Source organism: Python bivittatus, unplaced genomic scaffold (genome assembly GCF_059951505.1).
Source record: "Python bivittatus isolate LINGU-HERP-01145 unplaced genomic scaffold, Pbiv_v1 ctg000850_np1212, whole genome shotgun sequence".
NCBI lineage: Eukaryota > Metazoa > Chordata > Lepidosauria > Squamata > Pythonidae > Python > Python bivittatus.
The window spans coordinates 10,856,899-10,882,912 of record NW_028277112.1 but is presented as its reverse complement, the minus strand read 5'-3'; the positions used below and the strand labels follow the sequence as shown (position 1 = coordinate 10,882,912).

General features: G+C 35.2%; 1 protein-coding gene across 11 annotated transcripts in view; it reads left to right on the top strand.

Annotated features, from left to right (window-relative positions):
* MEF2C (myocyte enhancer factor 2C) overlaps nt 1–26,014 on the top strand; it is a 184,205-nt gene that overhangs the window by 41,368 nt on the left and 116,823 nt on the right. The gene's annotated exons all lie outside the window — the stretch shown is intronic.

Sequence of the window (26,014 nt, the reverse complement as noted above, 5' to 3'; positions counted from 1 at the left end):
CAACTATGCTGCTATATTCTCCCTTCCCCATGTGAGGCAAATCATAAACTAGAAAGGAAATGGTTAAATAATCTTCTCACCACCTCAACTGAAAGCAAATTCATAGCTTTCTCAGCTGCATTTCAAATATTTAAATTGTAGAAAAATATCATATGAATGTATGTGCGAGCCTGTGTGTCTGCGTGTGAGAGAGAACAGGTAATGATGAATTTTAAGAAAGGGAAGAAATTGGGAAGATGAGTACTTCTTATTGGAAGCTAACATAACACTCCCAAGAATCTCAGAATTTGCTTCCTCCTAAGAGAAGAAGCCCTGCAGTTCTTATTCTGTGAAACGCCATCAAATGTTTCTGTGAAATTTGGGGATGCAGTACCTCATCCCATCTGTTGGCTGCTGTTTTTCCTCCAGTGAAGCAAGCAGATGGAGAATGTCCAGAAAGAATTAATTGATCCAGTAGCTTCTCTATACTTCCAATTTCTTTCTGGAAGGAAAAAGGGGATTTTAAATCATGTCCTCAGCATAATTTTAGAATCCCTTTGCAAGCAAATAATTGAGACCACTGATCTGATCTTTCCTCAGCAACCTACTGTGTGAGAAGGAAGAAGGAAAGAAAACATAATGTTAGGAAGTGAATGGATGGTCTTGCTGACTTTTCGTTTTGGCTCATTCAGTTTTGGCATGTAGTAGTCTCCCATTATTGGCATGTAGTAGTCTCCCATTATTACTTTTGCAGAAGTGTGGCACCTGACAGAAATAAAAGTTGCCTACCTTGACATGAGTTCTGATAGGGACGACTTATATTTATTGGTCCAATAAGAAAACTTTGAATGGGGAGAACTAGAACCAACATAAATTTGAAGGTCATTTGTTTTTTGTTGTGATAGTTTGGAATTATTCATAATGATGAAATGATGAAGCCTGCCTCTTTATAAAAGAGAGCTGTAACTGGAAAAAAACTACAATCCATAGCTTAGTCAGAATATGAACTCCATTGTCTTGGGTCAATTTATTATTCATTAGTATTGTGTGTGTGTGTGTGTGTGTGTGTGTGTGTAGGATTACTGAAATTTTTTGGCAGATTATACTAACTGGATCATATTCAGAATCATCAGTATTTTTGGATCAGCTAAATTTACTTAGAAAAGCAAAAAATGCACACAGTAATCTAATTCTTTGTCAAGGAATTAAATCTAACACATGTGTAAGAGGTGTAAATAGTATACATTACCAGCCTATCCATCTTCATGCCAGAATTATTATCAACAATATTTTATTATGTCAAGGAGGAAATTAATAGCAGTTCTATTTGAAGCTTGGCAGCCATGCCAAAATTAGCTTGGCAGGTATCAATCTTGCTATCTGACTGGGTAGAATGAAGAGCTGTAAGCAAAAAATTCTAAACCAAGCATTCAAGATCAGGGTTACCAGGTTTTGTAGTGCCCCATTAGCTGTGTCTTTGATATGTTGACATTAATAAGTGATGTTTATCTCTATGCTCTAAAGCAGTGTTTCTCAATCTTAGCAATTTTAAGATGTGTGGATTTCAACTCCAGAATTCCACAGCTTACTGTACATGTACTGATTTCCCTAATATATGCTACTGTTCATGTGGGTGGTTTCTGGTCAGTGGGCAACTAAGAGCACAGACCTGTTTACTATACAGTCTTGTCTATAATTTCTTACTGTGGAGTCCTTGGTGTTCTCTGAGCTTGGTTGTCTGCTTGCAGATGTTTCATTACCCAACTAGGTAACATCATTTGTGTGATTGAGTGTGGGGTTCGCTCCCTGTATATATACAAGAAGCTTACTCTGCCAGTTTTGGTGGGGGTGTGGTTTTCTCCTTGGCTTTTTCCTTTCTCTTTATAATTTCTTACTTTAAATAAATGTACATTCCACTTCCTTATCTTGGGAAGCAAAGAAAGGTACTTTCTTTTCCTCAGTCTGCATTAGCTTGGAGACTTATGCTTTTGATTTGTATTATTCATTTCCATCTACAGTCTAAAAAGGCACAGCTCAAAGATACAAATTGACTTTGGGGAGAACAAAGCTTTTACCAGATGATACACAAATGTTAGAAGAAACAAAAACACCCACTCTTGATATCCACATTAACTTGAATGAATCTGAGAACTGGAAGGGTTTCAAAGGTGTTTGGGGGTTCAGTTCCTGAACCTGGTGCACTCCAGATTTATTGGGAGTTTGTGCCTAGAAGTCCTAGCCAGCTCAGCCAGTGGATATGTTACCCCAAAACATCTGGTGGGCACCAGGTTGAGGAAGGCTATTACAAACGATGTCCTTATTTATCCTGTGGTGACCTTACAGTGCTATCCATGCCTTTTTAGAATTAGAGAAAGGATTATTTTAATTCCCTCTCAAAGTGCTGCTCTGTCAATTTCAGGCTGTTGAGAATGCTCACAGGCTTGAACAAGGGTTGTTCAACCTAAAAATGTTAGTTTTACAATGCTTAGAAGCACTGGTTTGATTTTAAGGCTGGACTGTGGCCTTCAAGGGCCCACAACAGTATGAATCTGGGTTATTTTCAATATACTGTCTTTGAACTTTGTTTTGGCAGGCAACTTTATTCAGGCACACCATGTCCTCTTTATAATTCTTTTCACTGTATGTGAGATAAGCAAGCAATCAAGCATTTTGTGCAATAAAAGGTTATTCTCATCCACATTTTTTTTTTTTTTACATTTCACTTCAGCAAAGGACTTCACAAACTGCTACATATTTACAACTACACACACACCAGAATGGTAGAAGGATAATGTGGATCATTCATTACTTCAGAAGCCATACAACAGTTCAGTCTCATGTACATTTGTATTTATTTCTTGTTTTTATTTTTGCTAAAATGCTGTTTTTCTTACTAAACTTACTGCTTTTATCAAGGGTTTGCTGATTTAAAGAAAGTTGGAGGATTATATGTGTTAATGTCATAGAAAAACGAACTTCAGCAAAGCAAAATGCTATTTTTTTTTCTTATCTAGGAGTTTAAAAAGAGAATTACAACCTGGTTGTAGGTGCAGTACATGCATATCTAACCAGTCAAGATACCCACTGATTATGAGAGCTTTTGATGTGAGATAGGTCTAAAAATCCAGAAGTATGGTACTGAATACAGATCTATGCAGAAACAGATTTTTCGTTCAGACAAATCTTCTGAACTGGCAGAGCTTCATCCTCACCGAGCCTTTTTAGTAGAAGCCACATTGTGAAAAATTGTTGGCAATCATTTATCATGTAATACTTGCTATAATGTAAAATTAGAATAATATGAATAAGCCACTGCTGTATAATTCAAAGGATGCTTGTTGTGAATGACATAAATTTAAAATTAGTTACGGGGGGGGGAAAACTGAAAAATTCGGAGAAGCTGATGTAGATACCTAAAATTTTTGTGAAAGTATTTTTAGTTTTTGTTATGTGTGGCTTCAAAATATTTTTTGGGCAAGATACACAGACTGGACAATGAACATACTTTTTAGTTCTCTTTCTTGAAGTTGAAGGTCAAGTTATAGATTCCCATGTACTGTAATGTTTTTGAGATTGACATTAAATCAGGCAGTGGTTATATCAGATAAGTATACATTTCTTGATAAATCATTCTACGTCCTCATACTAAGCATCCAGACAAAACATGGTGCATTTTTAATAACAATGGCTTTCTCTGTTATGGACTCTTGAAATACTTTCCTTGCTGTGTTAGTATATCATCTCTGCATTCATATCAATAAAGTTATGTACTCTTCTCTTCTGATTTGTGTATATGAATATTATCCTTCCGAGTTGTGTATATGGATTTAATGACTAACTTTAAATGGATTTGGTAGTCCATAATTGCACTGAATCAAAATGTCTGCAAAACACTGAAACCTCAGACCATTTCTTAACATCATAGTTTGGAACACAAATTTCCATCTTGCCAACTTGTTTTCTCTTGATATGTCATTCAGCAGTGTCAGCTTAAATGAATCAGTCTTCTCCAGCCAGATGCCCTCCAGATGTAGAGGACTGCATCCTCCATAATTTTGAGCCAGAATGATGGAAAGCTGTGGTACATTGTTCACCACGAGAGATGCCATAAACCTAACATACACAATCACTATCATTTGAGCATATTTCCTGTATCTGTTGGGCCTGTGCAAAGATTTGAAAGAGCATCATAAAGCACATTGCCAGAAGCCAATTGTCATCAGTATACCACAAGTTATGTTTCTTCCTCCAGTTTTAAAATCACGCTCATCTTCTTTTAATTCAGTGTACTTTAATATACAGTATATTGAGCGTATAGATTGAATAAATAAGGGGAGAATATACAGCCTTATCTCACTCATTTGCCCACATGGAGTCAGTCTGTTTCACCATGTTCTGTCCATACTGTGGTTTCCTGACCTGTACATAGGTTTCTCAGGAGGACAATGAGATGTTCTGGGATTTCCGTTTTTCTAAGCACATTCCACAGTTTGACATGATCGACACAATCAAAGGTCTTTCTATTATCAATGAAGGGCACATACTAACTTCTTTTTGGTATTCTTTCACTTTTTCAGTTATCCATCACTTTAATTTATAATATTACAAATAAGTAGAAATGCACACAACAATAATAATAACAATAATGTATTTTTAATTTCAATTTAATGTTATCAATTTTATATTTCATATTTTTTCTTTTAAAATTGTGCAGTGCAGAGCACACAATTCTCTCTTCCCTCCTACCCCAAATTTTCCAATATTCTGCAAAGTAGATTATGTGCAGAAAGACAGGCCAAAGGTCATGAAGTGAGTGTTGCAGTGCAGGGAAGTTTAAACCTGGCTCTAATCTTATTCCAAACATGGTCTCTTATTAATACAAAGGCAATTGTATTATTTCAGCTATTCACTTTGATCCCATGTATGAAAAGGATGCAGCAATAATATACACCTTATGTATATCATATTTCTATATCAAACTCACACATGTTATTGCATAAAATTCTGGGCCAGAGTCACACCAAAGTACATGTGAATGAGTGCAAAAGTCAGAATCAAAGCCTTAATGCTATAATCCAATCAAGAGGATCTACCACCATCATCTCAGCCTAAGTGGTCATAGTCAGCAACTGTGTCTGAAAATGAATTTCAGCCCTAAGCATATATTTATTCAAGGGGTACTCTTAAGAAGATGTTCAAAACATGTTAGGTTTATTGATAAGGGCAATGTCAGGAGTTATTCTTTCCTGTTACCTATAGCTTATTGGCTATCTGAAATGAAGCCATCAGTTTATCTCAGTTGTGCAGCACTCTGTTTATAAAATTACACAGTACGCAATTCCTTAGAATTGAATGGAAACGAATGAGACAAATTCAGGCCAGAATGCTGTGTGATACTTTCCTTGAATATTGAGATTCTAGCATTTACCATTTACACATTCTATATTTCATGTCCAAAGCAAAATATCTCTGTTTTGCTTTGCTATATATACAAACACACAATCACAGAGCTGAAAGGAAATTGTTATGTCAGTATAAGACAAGTATTTTAATCCTTAAAAGCCACACCTGCTGAGTCTATAGAGGGCTCTTACAAGCTAGGGAAAATTTCAAAAAGTGTTCTTCTGCCACCAGAAATGAGTACAAAGGCATCAGGTAAACCTCTCTGAGGAGATAATATCACAAGAGAGTGCTCTTGCTAAGGGATCTATTAAGTAGTTATCTGCTGGAATTAGAGCTGGGCACAGTTTTTAGGATACTTTGCCAGATTCGGGAGAAGAAAAATTAGATGGGAGGTTTTCCAACAATTTGCCAAGGGCTGGTCTCCTCTTGCCAATAAAAGTACTGTGACAGCAGAAAAAGTCCGATGGGAGTTTCTTCATGATATCGTCCCTCAGCATTTAATTGAAGAGTAGACATCAGGGAGGCTGCAAACAACCCGAAAAAAAGTATTGTATTCTTAAGTAAATATGTTTAAGAACACTGAGAATTTTCTGAATGTGTTTGTCCTTTGGAAAAAAATATATTTAGCAAAGATTAAATGGGAGCTGGGGGGAAAAATTGCAAGACAATTTCTCTGCCTGACACAAGCTGAAATTCTTCTGCTTGATGAGGATATCTGGAAAAGACCCCCAATTTGGATGGTAGGTAAAGTACAGTATACATAGGAGGAAATGATATTTCAAGGAATCTGCCTTCAAACTCCCTTAGGGTTTTAAAGATTAAAAGCCATACTTTGAATTTAGTTTCATCAATACCTATACAAGCTTGACCTTGTATGTTCATTTTCAAGATGATTAACAATGAAGGGAGCCTATCATTCATAGCATTTTTCATGCATTTGTCTTAATAAATTATCAGTCTTGTATGTAATAATACTGTCCACAGGAATTAAATATCAGAAAAAAGGAGTCACAATCTTTATTTTTCCAGAACTATATTTTGTTCTATCAGTTTTATAACTTTAGGTGAAGATGTAATAGAACTTAATTCTTTTTGAAAAAGGTTGCATTTCGAAATGAATTACATTTTATTATTTTTTAGATTTATATCCTGCTTTTTGTTCAGGAACTCAGGGCAGCATACATAGCATACATTCCTTATTCCCCCACAACCTCAACTCTATTAGTTAGGCTGGCACGGGTGAGTGGCCCAAAGTCACATCATGAGTTTCTGTGGCTAAGGTAGGCTGGACCCTGTTGCCAATCCAACACCTTAACCACAACACCACACTGGGTCTCTTATCACATTGATCATTGGGAGTCTTCAAAATAATGTTACAGTATTCTGCAGTTATTTTTACTTGTAGTCATGAGTGGTGTTGCTGGCATTAAATTTGGATTAGTTTATTGCACTAATGGAAGTTCAGAAGTAACTCAAAGGCTTTGTTGTTGGAAGATGTTTTGCTGTACTATTAATATAAGTAACAGAATATATTAACAATAGTCTTTATTATCCTTAATATATTTAAGAATAATAAATATGGGAACATAGTCCTTTGCCCAAATAGAAATTGGCATGTAATGAGATGTAAATGTTGGTGCCAAACATACAGCATTATTTCAATATTTCCCTTATAATACCTGGCATAAAGGCAAGTTATAATTTCTATCAGCGCCTTTTTCATATCACAAAGCTTTCATTGGCTATGTACTACATAAAGAATGTAAGTCAGTAACTAATCAGATTTCTGCTAGAGAAAAAACGCATTACATTGAAGTGTAAGAAAGATAAATATCTTGCATATTAATAATATTTTGTGTTTGTTCATCTGACCTAAACGTCTTGGCAGTTCTAGGGCACTGAAAATGGAAGATGTTGTTTTAGATTCTCTTTGCTTAATTACTTGCAATGTTTTGAAAGGTGAATTTTTTAGGATCAGGTCAGTGAAAAAGAAATGTTATCATTGGCAGCAAGCATTAAATAATCAAGATGTCAGCAATTGGCAACAGTTGTTTGAATCTCAGCCTTGGAAATGAGTGGGTTTGCCCTTGAAGTAGTTGTAAACAGCACAAAGCACATACTTATGATCAGGGTCTTTTTTATCTTCTTTGCCTTTTTTAGTGTTTATTTTATGCAAATGTTCTAAGTCATCTTTTATGGCATAACAGGTTATGTAGATGTGTCATAATATAAAATGCATTAAGATATTCTTTTAAACACTTTTAAAACAGTGCTGGAAAACTTACAAAACAACTTAAAACCAATATATGAAAGAAATGTAAAATATTTTAACATAGTACTTCAGTTTAAAAATAATAAGAACATTAACAAAGAAGGCACTCAAAGTTATAGACAGTTTCTTTTCGTTAGAAATAGGACAGATAAGACATCTCTCCACTCCCACTCCACTCCCTCAGTCTGGAAGCGTAAAAAAACTTTAGCTAGAGGACTTAGACCAGTGTTTCTCAACCTTGTCAACTTTAAGCTGTGTGGACTTCAACTCCCAGAATTCCCCAGCCAGCACTGGCTGGGGAATTCTGGGAGTTGAAGTCCACACAGCTTAAAGTTGACAAGGTTGAGAAACACTGGTTTAGACAAACATTTTGCCATTCACCTGCATGTGATATGCAGTATATTTCTCCCAGTTATTCTGAAGGTAAGCATAGTGGTTGCCTTCTTTGAAGTCAACGTTTTAGTCTGTCTAAAACAGTATTGGCTATTGTGCCTGGAAATGCATTCTCGTATCTCAGATAAAAGTATCCTGGTTCTTCCAGGCAGAAGGCTCTTGGCATTACCAGTAAAAGGCTATTCTATTTTGCTAATTTTTGTGGAAAGAAAAAAAAAGAAGCAGCAACAGAAAATCATGAATGTATTTCAGATGGAAAATAATGATTCAAATGGAATGTTCACATCATGTAAAAATTCTGTGAATAGGTCAGGGTGAGTGCACAATAAAAGCCTCTTCTGGAAGAACTCTTTACAGATAGCAAACAGGGTCTAAATCTGTCTCATAAACAGAATGGAAACAAATTAAAACAAATCTCCGTATATACAAGTGGCTATGGTAAGGAAATAGACTGTATTCATAAGCCTAGCTTGTGTGGGCATTAGATGCCAGCTCAAGAGACTTGAACTCTACATTAGAAACAATACAAATTGAGTGACCAGTGGCTGATTTTTATCTTGTCTTTCAAGCTAATTTACCTTGCAGGAGACTTGTGAGAATAAAAGGAGAGGAGAAGAATAAATGATGCCATTCTGAGTTCCTTGGAGAAAAATGTGTGAGATGATGATGATGATGAAGAAGAAGAAAGAGGCAACAAGAAATTAAATTCACTCTTGCATAATTGGTTTCCCAGAATAATTTGCTAGGCTCAATTTGCCTCTGCAAAAAGAACAACTTCCATCATTCATTTTCCATTTTTTAAACAACACTTACCGTCTTTTCAGTCAATATTTACAGCTCCCCAATTAAATCCTTTTGTACTAAATTGGTTACCAGGAGTTCATACATCAAACTGGAAGTTGGAACTGTCATAAACTGTCAGGAATGATGCCAATCTGCTGCTAGCTTGGCTACTCTTAAGCTGACACAGTCATTTGTGGATATTTCAAAATACAAGAGATCACTTAGTCTGGAATATCATATTGAGATTGCAGAAGCATTGTTCACTTGCCTGTGGACATCAAGTCATGGCAGAGGATAAATTCAAACTAAAGACTGGTTGTTCAGTCTCATGAACTCCTACAGATTGCTCAGTAGTGCTTTATAGAATTATTTGCTTTAGTACCCAGATAAACAGAGTTTAGTGGTTCCTTATACTGTCTTGTAACTTTGGCAAAAATACTACCACTTTATCTTGTTACTTACATTGTAAGTAGATGTGTAGAGTGAGTTTTCGCTTTCTCTTACATTTCTCTTTGAAAGATAGGTTCCTTCCTATGTAACAATTATTATTTTCAGGAGTATCATCTTAATAGATGATTTCAGACCAGAAAATAAAACTTTGCTGTCTGAACACTTCTGACGGAAAGACTTTTTTGTGGAGCAAACAGAACATTTATTGTTAGCAATCATTGTGTTGACTGCAAACTGAATCACTTACATGGGTGCTTGAACCACAGTGTGAATGGACTAATCCCATGTTCTCATGTGCGTTTAATGAATTATATGAACTGGCCTCAGGTTGGAGTTAGCAGTCTCCATGTTTTATTATAATGAACAAATACAGCTGTATAAACTCATTTGTAACTTCCAGTTGCAGTTCTGCAAGTACTACCACAGATACATTTTTCTGAAATCTGCTAAGTATTTCCATGAAACCTTTCAAACTGGGAATCACTTCCTGAATGCCAGAGTACCCTACAGTAAATCATTTCTTCATTCTGTATTTGGGTTAATGGGACTATTTTGTTAAAAATACTTAAGTAGACTTATTTACTATTCTTCAAGCAAAAAAAATGATATACTGGAAATGACTGAAGATTAAAAAAGCATCTTAGCATTAGAACTGAAATGAGGCCTATATTTCCATTTCTTTTTTCTCATTAACACAGTCTGGACATACGTCATGGTATCAAGCAATATGTGTAGCCTTGTAATTGACACTGACAAGACTCTGCATGGAGAAATCTATAGAATCAAACCTAATTGTATGCCATGTGTCTAAATGCAGCTACTGTATAGTCTTTGTATACGCAGGACTTGAAAAATTACTACAGAGCATTTTGTTTTGATAAACGAGTTGTAATAGCGTTCCAAGACCTTTGTGTATCAGTCCCCACTTCATCTTCACATTCATCACAGGTATAATGATGTGGCTTATAAGCATGTACATGTGCATGCAAAGGAGATGGAAAGTTTGAAGGCTGTAATGTATATAAATGATATTTACGAAAGTGCATGTGAAATCCACTGCAAGGCAAAAATTATTGGAAGATACTTAACCTTTTATCTTTCTCCTTTCCATTTTCCCTCCTTACCATAATTTCATTAGAGGTTCCCAAGCCTACTGTTGTCTGACCATGTGCATTTTTTGCTTTTAGGAATTAACCCAAACAGTAAGAAATTAAACTTAATTATCTGTCCCCTAAGTTTTACTAAATGGCTAAATCCAGTGCTGTGTGAGTAGACTTCTGTAGTGGATGTTTCCCTTTTCATTTTTTTCTCTTACAAGCCTCAATATGTCTCATAAATATGATCCAGAAGTCTTCTCAAATCTTTCTTCCACAGTAGACATGGCTTGTGTGTGGGAGGCTGTAGGGAGAAAACGCATTTGGCCTGTCAGTGATGTTACTTATAGAGATGAAAGGCCTGTTTGTGATACTTAGCCACTGGATTGTACAGATTAATGTAATTTTGGCAATTTCAAGGTTACATTCTTTTTAATCCTGTGTACAACATAAATATCAGTTTAAGAAGAAAACTTGTATTTAGCTCTAGAGCAATTTTTTTAAAAATATCTGAAATAGCTAAGTAGAACTTCATATTTTAAATCTGCCATTTATATAATGAATTGTATTACTTTCTGTGGGATTTATTGCTGAATACCCATGCATAGGATTCTGATTTAGTTCTACTAACATAAATGGTAATTTTGAGGCCAACAGATTTCTTAATGACAATGAGAAAACAATATATATAAAACAAAACAACATATATAGACATGTCACTTCTATTATACACTTGCTGAAATCCCAATATTTAGATTAATATTGCTGAAGATAATGGTTGTTTGGGAGGGGTTTTCAGAATATCTTAGGAATTTAGTTATATCATTTCCTTCTATCTCTTTTTAACCCTAAAGCCTGCGAGAAGAGCTGGGACTTTAAAGCCCTCCAGAGTGCCATCAGGGTGGAAGCCATCCAGATCTCTGGGGGAATCCCATTCCAGAGGGCAGGCACCACAACAGAGAAGGCACGCTTCTGGGGTCCTGATAAGTGACACTGCTTAATCAAAGGAAGAGTCTCCCTGTCTAGAAAAGGGCACAATTGGAGCACCAAATGAAGCTGCACAAAGGCCACAGCTGCCACCTGCTCATCAAGCAGGATCTGTGAGTCCAGGAAGACCCACAGATTGCACACCATTCTTGAATGGTGAAGTGCTATCTCAGCCCAGGTTTTTTATATTTGCCCTGTATGTTTTTGCCTTTTCTGACTGGCAGTTCTAAAATACATATTTCAATAGAAAGAAGGAACAGCAAATTTGTAGACTCATTTCCTTAAAGGATCTGTTAAGCAGACTAAGTAGTAGGAAGCTAGCCGAATAATTCTTTAGTGACATTTGTTATGGGACTCAATATAAAATTGAATAACATCATTAAATGAATTTTACTGTATCTTTGCAAAAAATCTCAAGGGGAAGAATTATGTTTCTTGGCAGCAAGGTCAGTTTTGAAATGTGCTCCGCCTTACGTTTCTCAGTTCATTCCAGAGCTGAAGCTACTTCACACTAGGTTACGTGCTGCTGTCATTAATTGGGGACAGGCTGCAGTATTGGAAAAGTTAGCTAAGTTGAAATTTTGGCATTTTAAATTTTTGCTGAGGTCTTTATAAAAACTGCTGTCAGTTATTTGAATCTCTATAAAACAGTTGAATTAAAACGTGTCAACATAACCTTTATTGTTTGTAACCCATCATAAAACATGCATGGATTGCAATTTGGCTAAAAAGCAAGGAGTGATATGCCAGACCAAATACGTTGTTTTGGCCTGGTATGGTTTATTTATATGATGAAACTGAAGTTGCAGTTAACTCCGATCACACATTGCAGCCTTTTCCAATCTGTTATCTTCCAGATGTGTTAGATGTGCGACAGGGCTGTCAACAGGAAGTGAATCAAACAGCCAATATAATGGCTGCAATCATATAATTGAAGCCCTGCCCTTTTTTTATAGGAGTCTTGATTTTTTTGACCCACCTGCTGTGGGCATCCCTGACTTGACAAATTCTGAGAGTTGAAGTCCAACGTACTGGAAGGCAACTTAATGACAATTAGGGTTGGTTTACATCTGATAATTGGCCTTCATGTAGTGTAATAATTCATTTTGCATCATTATCAGAAGAAGCTGTGTTATACAGGGTCAGATCCTAGTAGAGAGCCAGTGCAGCAATGGTTAGAACTTGGACTGGGGCTTGAGAGACTGTGGTTCAACGTCTCATCTGAACATGGAACTTTGGGGCTGAGAGATTGTGGCTGGCCCAATCTGTTTCACAAGACTATTGTTTTGGAACTAAAATGAGGGGAGACTTGGTGCTGATGCTTAGAAAAGAAAGATAGGATATGAATATAATGTAACATCAGATAAATAACATTATCTACTTGGATTGGCACTAGTTCTCCAGTTCTCCAGTTCCCTGGCTTAATTCAATTTAGTGGCAAAATGGCACTTTTCAACAATGTGTTTTTTGCTATATTTCCTTTAAAAAAAAAGCATAGAAATGAATGCATTAAACTTTTGAAAGACTAAATACATCTGTTTCTATTTAACTCCCCTCGCCCCATTGAGCTGAAAATTTTGGCCATACCCAGCAATGACATCATAGTATCGCCCACCATCCTCCCAGAGGTGAATTGTGGCCTCCAGATATATATCAAACTTATGCAGAACAATCCCATATCCATCTTTTGAATAAGTAAATATTACTTTGTACCTTTGCATATAGCAAATAACCAGATTTCCATACAACCTGTATCTTTTCTTGATCATATGAATTTACCCTTATTTTGAAATTACTGTTTTGGTCTGTGTATTAGTTTGTTCATTCTTTTATCAGTTGCCTAGAATACTTTAACTTGGACCACATTGCAATCCTGTGCATGCTTCCTCCAAAGTATGCCTGACCATATTATTCCTATTTATAAGTGTGCCTAGGAATGCAGCTTTAATCACATGGGCATCCTTGTTTACTTTCTGATCTTTATACCAAATCTTACTTAATGAGAATGTTTATTCCCATAGAAATATTTATTATAAGTACAGCATAGGCATGAGGATTCTCAGGAATGATGCTGTGGCTGAACATATTTGTGAGTGATAAAATGGAAGGGACAAAATGTTTCATGTGATGTTCCATGAAATGAATACCACACATGTACATACGATATAAATAGAGGCTGGAGATGTATAGCAAGTATTAAACATCTCTTTTTTAATGAGCATCCTTTTGCATATTAATTGATTGACTTATTTATCTAAATTACACCTAACCATTTCATGATGTATGATAGCATACATAGAATTCCCACATGGATTCTTTTTTCATGTAGACACATTAGTATTTTTTTTATTTTATTTTTCTCCTTAGTGCTAAGGTTTTGCTATATTATCAAATATAGGTAGCTAAAAATAGATTGTACTCTTAGTATTCTACAAGAAAAAAAATCTGTTTGGGTTTTTGGGGAGAAGGAAGAGGTTTGAGGGAAAGGCATTTTTTTAAAAACGTAAGCATTTTGGACAACTACATTGATGCAGAAGTAGGCTGGCAAAGGGTCTTTAAAAAATATAGAGGCCACTTCACCATGCAGTGAAATAACTTATTAAAACGATTATAATATAAATAGCAGTCTGCAGAATTTCAGAAAACTTTATAACTATGACACCTTATGCGAAAAAACTGCACAAGTGAAAATTAATCCCATGGAAATTATTCCACTAGTCTTTTGCTAGCAATGTTCACAGATCTTTATATCAAACGATTCTGAATTGATAAATTATTTGTTATTGTCTCCCTTCAATGGGGAAGAATTGGTGTACAGTTTAACAATTTGCTGAAAAATTCCTTGTTTTTAGAGCAAGATGCTAAGAACTTGCTTAACTGTTTCTGAAATCTGTGTGAATCTCAAATTCCTAATTCTCTCCTCCCGCCCCCGTGTGTGGGTGTGGGTATGTGTAGAGAGAGAAAGAGAGAAAGAGCTGTCAAATGCTGAATCTTAGCACAGCCTAAACAACATTACCTTCCATTTGCAAAATTCAGTATTTTCTTCCTGGTTCTTCCATATTCTTTCCTTTCACAAAACAATCAATTAAGAAGAGAAAGACGCAGTATAATAGCAGTATACAGACTTTTGACTGATAGCACTAGAAAACCACTTTCAGTAGTTGTCTCAGCCTGCTCACCTATTGTTTGTAAAGTTGGTAGGACTTCACTTCTGTTTTGGTGCTTGATAAAATCATATCAATCACTAGAAGAGTTATGAAACCAGCCCATCCCATTCCAATTCACCTTCTGTGATGAAGAAATGTTCTTTGTAATAGTTTTCAGTAAACTTTACATACTTGTGACAATGTACTATCAATGACAGTGAAGAAGAATATCCGTTGTATAAATACTATATGGAGTGTTTTTCTCAACAGTGCCTTATATTACACTTTATATGTTCACATATACGTTTTATTAAAAAGATGTCAGAATGTGTTTAGAAACAAAATGGCTTGTTGCATGGTACTTTGTCAGATGATGGTCTGCATTTTAAATGCTGAATCATGGTAGAATGATTTTTTTTTTTAATTAACAAATATCTTGCTGTTCCTCCTAATGATATTTTGCTATACTACTTCTTCAGAGATGTGATTTCATTTTTACCAACTAGAATATCTGTTTTGTTTTTAAATCCTCAAAACCTTTGTCAGTTCATATAACAAAGTGTTCGATGTTTCTTTCTTAAAAGTACAATATTCTATTTGGCTTGGCTTGGCTTGGCTAATATGTTATTAGTTCTGGAGCTTCCCCCATGCACATGTGTTAATTGACTTTTTTCAGTGGACAAATTATGGCTTACTTTGATGACATTTAGTTGTAAACATGCTGGAGGTGAGAATGTACAGTTTCTATCTCAAACCACTAAAAAACATCTGTGTGTCTTTTTAGTGTGACAAATGGTAGAATTTGTGTTGGTCTGATATCCTAGTGATTTTCCACATATATGTATACGTAGAATGAATATTTTCTGCTTGGGCATTCTGTTTTAGCAACTGTCATTCATAAGCAAAGCATGTTCTAAAATTATTATCCTTTCTGGAGTTAATCAGAAATTGTACAGAAAGAATATATTTAGACCAAGCCAGAATAGTTTATGAATTCCTAAGCTGAAAGCAGTGCACTGATTCCTCTAGAAGTTAGAGGGACTATTGGTATAACTGTTCATATCTGTCTACTAATTAATGAATTAATAATAATTTTAATTTGTTATATTTTTCATCTATCCAATAACCAAAGTTCTGGATGGATTACAATACTCTCTGTGGAATAAAATGGTGAAAACAGTAAAATATATTAATATATAGCACAAGAAGAAAGTAAAATATATAAAACCCACTATTCCAGCGTAATGCAGTTAACTTAATACTAAGCTGACGTTTTAAGTGTTCCACGATGAATTTCTTTTTTTTTTTTTAAGCAAATTTTTTAAAATAATCAAAATACATTTGATGGAACTGTATTTTCATGACGAAAAGAAATACACTTTTGTAAAAGGAAAAAGATTTATACGAACTGAAGAGAAACTAGGGTAATTTTGCTCAACGCTGGAAGAAAGACGCAATCTCAACAATATTTGACTGGGAACTTAAACTTGGAGAATATACAGCAATAGCAAAACTAACAATATAGAACAATAACACAATAGAAGTTTAAGTAAATGTAAGCAAGAATGGTTCTGGTACATGAAACACATCACTTAGCATGACTACTTACAGTCAGGTTTTTAAGGGGGACCAAATTTCCACAAATATCACAAATTAGCAAATATATAAAATGGAGGAAGTCAGAAACCAATAGTTCTTTTTATTATTATTGTTTCCTTTTCCTTTCTTTTTAAAAAACTTTTTAGGTATTTTAACTTTTGCTAAATTTGCTTCTACCTTTTTTTTTCCTTTTATCCATCTATATGTATTGTAACAATACAATGGAGATTAAATCATATTAAATAATTAGCTTAAATTTGAAACTATTATCATATAACCAATACTTTGATGTGAGTTGCAGCAGTTCTTTTTTAACTTTGGATGAAAAAGCCAAATAATTTTATGCTTGTAGTATTGACATCCTATTGTAATTAATATTGATAGATTTTTTTTCTTTTCCTTTCTCTATTTTCAGTATTTTGAGCTATCTAAATAATAAAATGTTAGTAACCTCTAATCGTATCATATAAACATCACTGTATTGAAACAATATAATGTATCAAGATTTATGACACTGTAATAAAAAGGAAAAATGTGCTTTTCTTTGCAACCTTGTATCTTTCAACCACTAGATTAAGTTGTGTTTACACTCTGTGGTTCTTCTTTCATTAGTTAAGGCCCTTGTGTCTGAGTATGTTTTTCATGCAACAAGGAGCAGTCCCCCTATCTTTGTGCAATAATATAAATAATTATAAATAAATGTATGCATATTCTGTTGGTTACCATTTTTCGTGTGGTATTTTGATGAGAATGGGTAAATAATCCTACCTCTCATGAGCCACTGATTGAAAATATGACAATGCACTTCATGTGTTATTGTTGACAGCTGCAGTACTTTTATAATTTTGATATTGAGGATATGTATATAGAAATATAAGAATTCATGCTTTTGAAAACATATAAAACCCATGTAAGATAACATATTTTCTTAGATGTATGTCCCTTTTGAGTGTAACTGAATTCTCTTAACAACACCATCTTGGAATTAAGTCTCTTTCTAAAGTGCTCCTTAATTTTTGCATTGACAGCAAAGTTTGTGATATTTTGCATGACAGCCTCTAGATTAGTTTTTCAGTTTTGTATATTGAGGAATTGAGTGCATTGTTAAAATCTACATATCTTAATCTAGCACTATGAAACATAAGTTTACCTTCTACACTGAAGTTGGACTAGATGCTCCCAAGTAGCATGAAGTTATATATCAAGGTTTCCTTGCCTAGTCACTAGTACAGTACCATATGTTGAGGGAAAGTGACCTTCATAAGAAATACAACACATGGGTAGAAGATTTTTTTTCCCCTTTCCAATATGATTGGGACTAATTGGGACTATAAAAGAAGAATAGGTGTGGAGGATTGCTCATTGATGCCTTAAGAAAAATTAGTAATGGGATTGTTGAGTTACCACTGTATGGACTGAAGAAAATATATTCGTAGGCCTACATGTCCCATGGAACTGTAGTGGTCTACATACAGTAATCCAATAAAAGATATGCCTAAATTATGTTCAGTTTATTATTTAGGGATAATCTTAGATCCATATTCTAACTTGCTTACCATCAAGGAGTATCATCTATTGTAACAATATCTTTTTAAAAAGTAATGTACTTTTTTACAATGTAGAATGAACAAAAAGGAAATATCACTTATATTGCAATAAATTTAGCACAGTAATGTATCGTGGTGTAAAGAAAATGACTGGGGTTAAATCAATACAGTTTGTACTTCAAAGGAAAAGACCCAGGCTAGATTCCCAGACAGGTGTTACAGTTTAGATTAAGAAGAGCCAAATGTATGCATAAAGTACTTTAAATCTCAGGAGAAATTTATTCGTTCATCATTCATTCTTTCATTTATATTCTAGTACACTTCATAAACTTTGAGTCCTAAATCCTAAGGACACCTGTATTTCAAGCAAGGGATAGGAATGTTGCTTCAAAGCTTCATACTGCATATGTGTGAAAACATTTTAAAATAGAATGTAAGGATATATTTTATTATGCTTTCCCCATGTCTTTGGGGATTTGTTTCTCATGTAGTTCTCATTTCACAGAATCACAGAGATGAAAGAGGTCATTTAGGCCATTAAGTCCAATCCCCAGTTTAGAGAAGAAATCCAAATTAAAGCATGCTCGGTGGAGTGCCATCCAGCCTCTGCTAGCACTCATTCAGCAAAGTGGAATCCACTACTTCCAGAGATAAGTGGTTCCACTGTTAGACTGCTTTTTGCACCATTTTTCTTTCAGTACTACTCAACAAAAGCAAAAATCTTGCAGAACTACCAAGTTTATTAGGTGACCAAAAGAAAAATACTTGCTTACAGCGGCCATTCAAAGTTATGATGACACTGAAAAAGAAGATTTACAACTGGTCCTCGGACTTGTGGCTGTTGCAGTGACCCCATGGTCACGTGATCACGATTGGGGCACTTGACAACCAGTCCACATTTATGATGGTTGCAACATCCCACAGTCACATGATTATCATTTATAACCTTCACATCCAGCTTCCCACAAGCAAAGTCAGTGAGGAAGCTGGCAGGAAATTGCAAGTTCCAGTCATGTGACTCATGCTTAACAACTGCGGGTGATTTGTTTGATGACCATAGCCAGAACTGATGTCATAAGTCGGACGTTGTCACATGATTTTCACTTTACAACCATGTTGCTTAGCAATGGAGTTGCCAGCCGCAATTGCTGTTGGCAAGTGAGGACTACCTGTATTAACATGCTGATCCCATATACTTTTAGACTTTATGCTTTCCAAATTATTTTTTAAGAACAATTAAAATTAAGAAATTAAGAACAGGAATTTTTTAAAAAGCCAAAGATAAAAGTTCTAATATATTTAAGGATTTGTCCATTCCCATGATGTTTTATATATTTTCATCATTCTGAAGGCATCTTAAATAAATAAGAACTTCTGTCTTGCTGTCCTTTTCTCACACAGCATTTAGCATCTGTCATATGATGTATGTTGTAACTTAGTGAAACTGATTTTAAGAAAACGTACTTGATACATGAATAAGGCTGTTTTGCAGATGAATACATCTTATCATGAATTAGTCTTTACAATAGTCTCCAACTACACTTATCAGAGAAACTTAATTGGTATTAAAGAAATAGACCAAAGTAAAGAAAGATATACAAGTGAGAGGATTCATCACTTTATTGGATTTGAAGACCCTGTGAGTTGTGCATCTTAATTGGGGCCAGTTGGGATCATTTAATAATTGCTGTCAGAAGATCGAATTTAATTCTCTTTATACAAGTACCACAGTGGGATGGAGTTAAGCAAATTGTCATTTAAGGTTCCAAATGAACAAAGCTTTAATTAGGTTGATTAGGCTACTGTAAGACAAAAGAAAGAAATCTAAAAGTGATATCTATTATGAACCTTGTGTAGTAGTATTATCAAATGCTTTTATACTGTGTATGTATTTGTGTGATAATACTTAGTTTATTAATACATTGCTATACTACCCATCAACAGCAGTTTTTTATTTATGCAAGTATTTTTATTGTTTATCACATATTTAGATCTGAATGAATTACAGAATTACAGGCTGTTTAAGACATAAAAAAGAATTCCAATGTGAGTCCCATGTAATAAAAAAGGATTTACTGTTAGTTATGTTAGGTGGCAATTATATGTGCATCTTCTCAGAATAAATTTTATCAAACTTAGTTGTACTTCTGAGTAGATAGTCATGCAGAGTAAAAAAAGGGTTAGCGACACTGTTGAGCCTCTGTTAGTTTTTTTCTGGTGTGTTGGGTTGTTTTTTTCCCAGCTGTTATCTTTTTTTTTCTTTCATTATTTTTTACTTTTGAGATGTAAGCTGCCCAGAGTCATTCGGGAGTTGAATGGCCTCTGATTCCAATTCAATAAATAAATTAAATGTTGGAATGTTCCAATTCATGATGGTATGTTGCATGTTTTCCGGGTGTATCACAATAAGACATAATTCTTGCTATGCTTAGATAGACAGACAGACATTCCATATTGTGCTACATCATATTTTTTTTCCCCTTAAAAACTAGTCTATTTGTCCTAGAGGGAGTCTTCTGCCATCAAGTGATCTTTCTGAGCACTGAGCTTCCTGTTCTCATGTGCTCAGCTTAGATTTCTAGTGCTTCAGAGTGCCAAAACAGCTGCAGATCAGTTATCTGATAAAGTTTGCCTCCTGAGAACTCTTACTGTAAGGCCTTAAAGATCTGGATCAGTGCTTGGGCTTGGGGTCCCGAGTGTGTGAAAGAGCCCATCTCCTGGCTATGTTATTGGTTGTTGTGATTTTTCTTGGCTACTGGGTATTTTTAATTTATGTGTGTGTTTTATTATTTTTTTAAACATTGTTAGCTCCCAGAGTCATTTATTCAGATGGGCGATCATATAAATTAACCATATAAATATATACATGCTATGGCAGATATGGAAATAGAACAAATTCCTCACTCTATTGAGCTTTCTGGTTCTTGTTTGGCTTATATACAAGAATCAAATATGAGTAATCCATGAGAGGTAAAGAATTGCATTTTGGAATTTGTGTCCTTGATTATTCTATCTAATTAGTTTTTGTTTTTTGTGAGCAGCTGTCTGTATTAAGCATCAGCATCTTCAGTTCAGTACACTTTACTTCCTATTAAATAAGGTTTGAACAGAGAGAAGTATAAAAAGATCAATCCAACAATCCATCATAACTGAAAGAGGTTCTACTTTAAATATTGTACCAGTGCTTAAACTTCAAAGCTAATCTATTGGTTTTTTAAGTGTAATCTTAGTTGCTTTTGTGTCAAAGGTTCAAACTGCCTGCACAAGAATATTTTTCATCATTTTTATCACACTTTATTGCTTTTAAGAACCATTTTTGTCAAGGATTGCTGTGTATACTAATAGGCTAGAAAAAAAATTCTGGGGAAATGTAATGTAATTGAAGGCCGCTGAAAGATTAGCTAATGTATCTTCCAATTGATTTTGTTATTTTTCCCCCTAGCGTACTCCCTCTGACAATAATAAAATGAAAAATATTGACAGTAATCCCTGAAGTGGAAAAAGGAAGGATTTCTTCCACAGGGACAAAGATTTTTAACCTAGCAAGTGTTTGGTTGTTAAATCCAAGCAGCAGTATCAAAATTTGGGTGACAACAGTATTTATATATGTAAATTAAGTGTACCGTATTTTTCTGTCAATAAGACACCCCCATGTACAAGACGCCCCCCCCACTTTTCCAACCCAAAATTAAGATATCAATATTTTAAAGATAGTGCAGAACACATTTTTATTTAGTAATTAGGTAACATTGACCTGATACACTCGGTGGGAGGAGGTCCAAACCGTCTCTCTGCAGCTCTATTTCCAGGCTCTTTTGCATAACTGATTACATTCAATCACGAGTGAAACTGCCGATAGCTTGTCTCTGCAAACAGACTTCCTCCAATTGGTTTGTTCAGCATCAGCTGACATCAGTTACATCAGGCTCGTGATTGGAGGAAGTCTGTTTGCAGACTCAAGCTATTTCACTTGTGATTGGAGGCTAGCAATAGGAGGAAGCCTCTTTGCAGAGACAAAGTATGGGCAGTTTGGCAACCGCGCAGTTCTCTCCTTGGCTGACTTCCTTGAATAAGACGCCCTTCAGTTTTTAGTGTAAGGATTTTAGAAAAAAGTATCGTCTTATAGTCGGAAAAGTATGGTATTTATAGTTTTGTGCCAAAATGAAACTCATCTTCCAAAAGAGATTCTTTCTGGCCATACCACTGGCAGCTTTATGCAGTGTTTAGATACCTATTTCTTTGTACGCAAACTCAGATAGCTACCTTTGCAGTGTGGCCTCATTTATTATAGAACTTTCTGGAATAAATATATTTTATCTGATTCTGTGGTCCTGGCCAACTAGATATAAGGTCAGCAGTATAGTACCTTTTTTAATAACTTGCCTGTTGGTGTTATTTTGAAACCCCTGCCAAATGTTGAAGAAGAACTAGAATTCAGTTGCTGAATGCATGTTGTAAGGGGAACATTTCCTAGATTAGCATTGGTGTATACAGCTGTAGACAATTGAGTATTTGTTATTTTAGAGTCTGTTGAGAGCCATATTTCAAAAAGTATAAGTTAGTCTGGAAGAGTGGTTTTCAAGCAGCAGCCATATGCCCCCCCCCGGGACCTGGGATATTTCAAGGGGGCCATGGGTGAAAAACATGTAATGGGGGGCCACAACATATGCCAAAGATGCCATAGAAAACCAAAGTGTATTATACTGAAAATACTGTTGCTGATGCCAGAAAATGCACCAGTTACTATCCCATGTTCATACCCAGTAATGGGATCTGGACAGGGGCCCACAGGCAAAAAACAAAGTCAGAAGGGGGCCACAGGTGAAAAAAGGTTGAGAAACACTGGCCTAGATCAAAAAGCAAATATTTAATTTAAATTGGCATTTCCATTGAATTAAAATTAAATATAATTGATATGATGGCCAAGCTATATGTGTAATTTGGCAGGGGCAGTTTGGTCACACTGAGTTGAATGTTGACAAGATTTTGGAGATCTTGGCATTTGCTGTACTTGGTTTACTTCTTGTAAATGTTTCATTATCAAACTAGGTAATGTATTTTGGTATAGTATTTTGACACAAGGGAATGGGATTTGCTGGTTATTTGTGTGTGACAACTTGCCCTACCTGTCTTGATCAGGATTGTGGTTTGTGTGCCTGTTTCTGATGGGCCTATTGGGCTTGCTTGGCTACAAAGTTTCATCTAAGGTTGTTCTGTCTACTGTGTTGATTCTGCCTTAGCTATGTGTTGATTGCTAGAAGTGTAATAAGGGGGGATGTGCCCTGGGCTGTTTGCTTCCTCCTTTGGCCTTTGTTTGCTTTTTTGAATAGTTTGTAGACAGGATTTTGTCTCTGAAAGCTACTGTGAAGACTTTCAGGGATCACATGAAGTCAGCACCTGGGTTAGCCTGTGCATCTCTACCCAAAAATCTTCTGTTTTTAAAAAAAGAATTAGATGGCAAATGAAATTGAGCTGTGCTCTTAAATTATCTAAATTCTTGAAGGAAAAATTGGGCTCAATCTTTGTTATTTTTTAATTTGCAGCATCAGTGACAAGGGGTTTAAAATGTGGAGTTGTCAGGCAGATCATGGATACCAAGTTTTAAATGATAAGCTAAGGAACTTTCAGTTTTATAACTAATAACATTTTGAGCGTGATAGCAGTGGCCAGGTTATCTCAGGGACTGCCTCTACCCATCCCGTCAGGTCCAGCAGGAGAGGCAAACCGCAGGTCCCATCTGCGAAAGAGTTCCCTCTGATGGGACCTAGAAGATGAGCCTTTTCTGCCATGGCCCCTGCCTTCTGGAACAGTACCTTTCCCGAGGTGAGGTTAGCCCTAACCCTCACAGCCTTCTCCCACAAACCATTCTCATGCTTCTAGTCTTCTGTTTATGCTTATTGTTTTCATTGTTTTTAATGTGTTTTGTAGTGTGTTTTAATAGAGGGTTTTATCGTATGCTGCCCAGTCACTTCGTGTGAGACGGGCAGCTATATAAATTTGGCAGATAGATAGATAGATAGATAGATAGATAGATAGATAGATAGATAGATAGATAGATAGATAGATAGATAGATAGATACCCTTTAGAACAGTATGGACATTGCTAGTGAAAACCAGTCATACTATTATCTATATCTATATCTGTATCATCTGTCTATCAATCTGTCTCTGTGTGTATATATAACTGAAATATTGGCTTTGTGTAAGCCCACATACACAGTGGGTTTTTTAGGAGAAAATGGAACAATAACTAGTATCGTGATATAAAAGAACAACCTTTCACTTATGATATTTAGCGATTAAATAAAATCAGTGTAATTAAACATGTTGCTAAAAGGTTGCTTTCTTTTGATGCAGGGCAAAAACTATGAAATACACCTACCGTAAAGCTTTAGAAAAGTTTGGGTTTCGATTGCAGGAGAATCTGCCTGCTGTTTTGCCAGCAACTTACATTAGTGCATGTGTTTAGTTCTTATGGTCAGTTAAATAAATATGTTTCAAATGTAGGTGAATATCTTTGATTATTAAATCAAAGATTTAATGTATGTATTAAATTAATACATCACTTTCCTTTAAGCAGCTGTATTTTTTTATTTATTTTTACCTACTAACGTATGAAACCTTATGAGTTTATAACTCATGTTCTCTATCTATCTATTGAGTGATATATAGTTAAAACTCATTAAAACTTGATGGAAAAGAAGAAACACAGAGACAAAAAAAAATACATTTTTGGAGTGACATTAAAAGTAAAAAATGACAGTATATCATATAATAATAAATACTCAGTGGCATAGAACAGAGTAAAGCAGAGTAAAAGAGACAGATTGTGGTACTATTAGCAAAAAGGTCTTAATAATAAGTGTGATGGTGAATGAAGCTACAGGCTGGTGCATCTGTAAAGATTTGACTTTGTAATTATAATGGGATTGAAAAATCTTATCTTTAGTACAAAAATAGAAAAACAAACAATAAAAGCGAATCTGTACATAGCACATACAAAATTTTATAGCCACATCTGATGCTCATCATTTAATTAGTCATCCAATGTTTTGGAGATTAAGAGACCAAATTAAAAAAAAACACTAATCCAACACTTCTAAGGTTCAGATTAAGAACTTTTTTAAAAAAATATATTTCTAGACTGCTGTTTACTGCTGATCAAATTGTGTAGTTCCTAGGCTAGGCTATAGCTCTTGTAGAACATCCATGGCAAACTTTCTGTTGTAAATGTATGCTATCTTAAAATGAATTCTGAAATGAAATCCCTTCCCTGTCTTTTCATCTGCCTGTCTAGCCATAAAATGAAAATATATAAATGTAAGTTATATTCAAGTTTTGCACTGGAATCTTTGGGACAGATGTTGGAATCTTATAGGGATCTGGAGTCTCTTTCTTTTCCTTAATAATGACTCTCTGCTCAAATTAGATCTCTCTTTATAGTAGAGCATGCTGTCTCTGTGTTCTAGTGCAGCGGTAATGACATCTAGTGTATAACTGTATAATGAAGAAGTGGTTTTAAAGGGCCATGTTTTGGTTTAAGCTTTATGTGAGGGATGCCAGGGAAAATTAATTTGACAATGGCTGTATGCACTGGCCTGTACATTCATCGGCTCAGTGTTTTGTCGAACAGAAGTACACCAGACTTGTCTATAAAGCACTTACTCTTTGTGCCATGTCTAGAGAGTAGAACTAGGGTCATTTCCATTTGAGATTAATACTCAGCAAGGAAACTTGTGGCTTTGGCAAGTCTGTGCCTCTCTCAGACTGATTTATCTTACAAGACACTGATTTATAGACTTAGTAATGATTAAGTCCTATTGAATTGGGTTTGGGCTGTCCAATTCCCTTCTTACGGGAAATGCAGATTCATGTAACAATGTAAATTAAATGCCATGTCAATCCATATATTAGATTTGGTCAGCATCCTTATTACACTCTGTTTCACAGCTAGAGTTTTGCATGTTGAAATGAACAATACCTGCTGTAATTCACAGCCACATAAGCCAAAATCTCAGTAATATAAAGCTTTTCCTGAAGAACGTTAGCTAAACTTGCCTGTATTTGTTATATCATATTGCCCTGCCTCTTTTGGTATGCATGAAACATTATCATCTAGCATCAATGCACATGTAAGGTTGTTGGTTTTTCTTGGTATGTCCAAAGGAAAAGAGTAGAAGAAAGGCTCTAAGTACATCTTTAAAAACAAATAATTTTTTAAATCAAATTTCTTCCCATGCACATGGTTAAAGGCAGCTGATGATATGTGCAATTAAGTCAAAACAAGGCATGGGGAGGGAACAGCAGTGACTAGATCTAATTTAATATACAGACAGATTTAAAACAAAAACAAAAAAACAA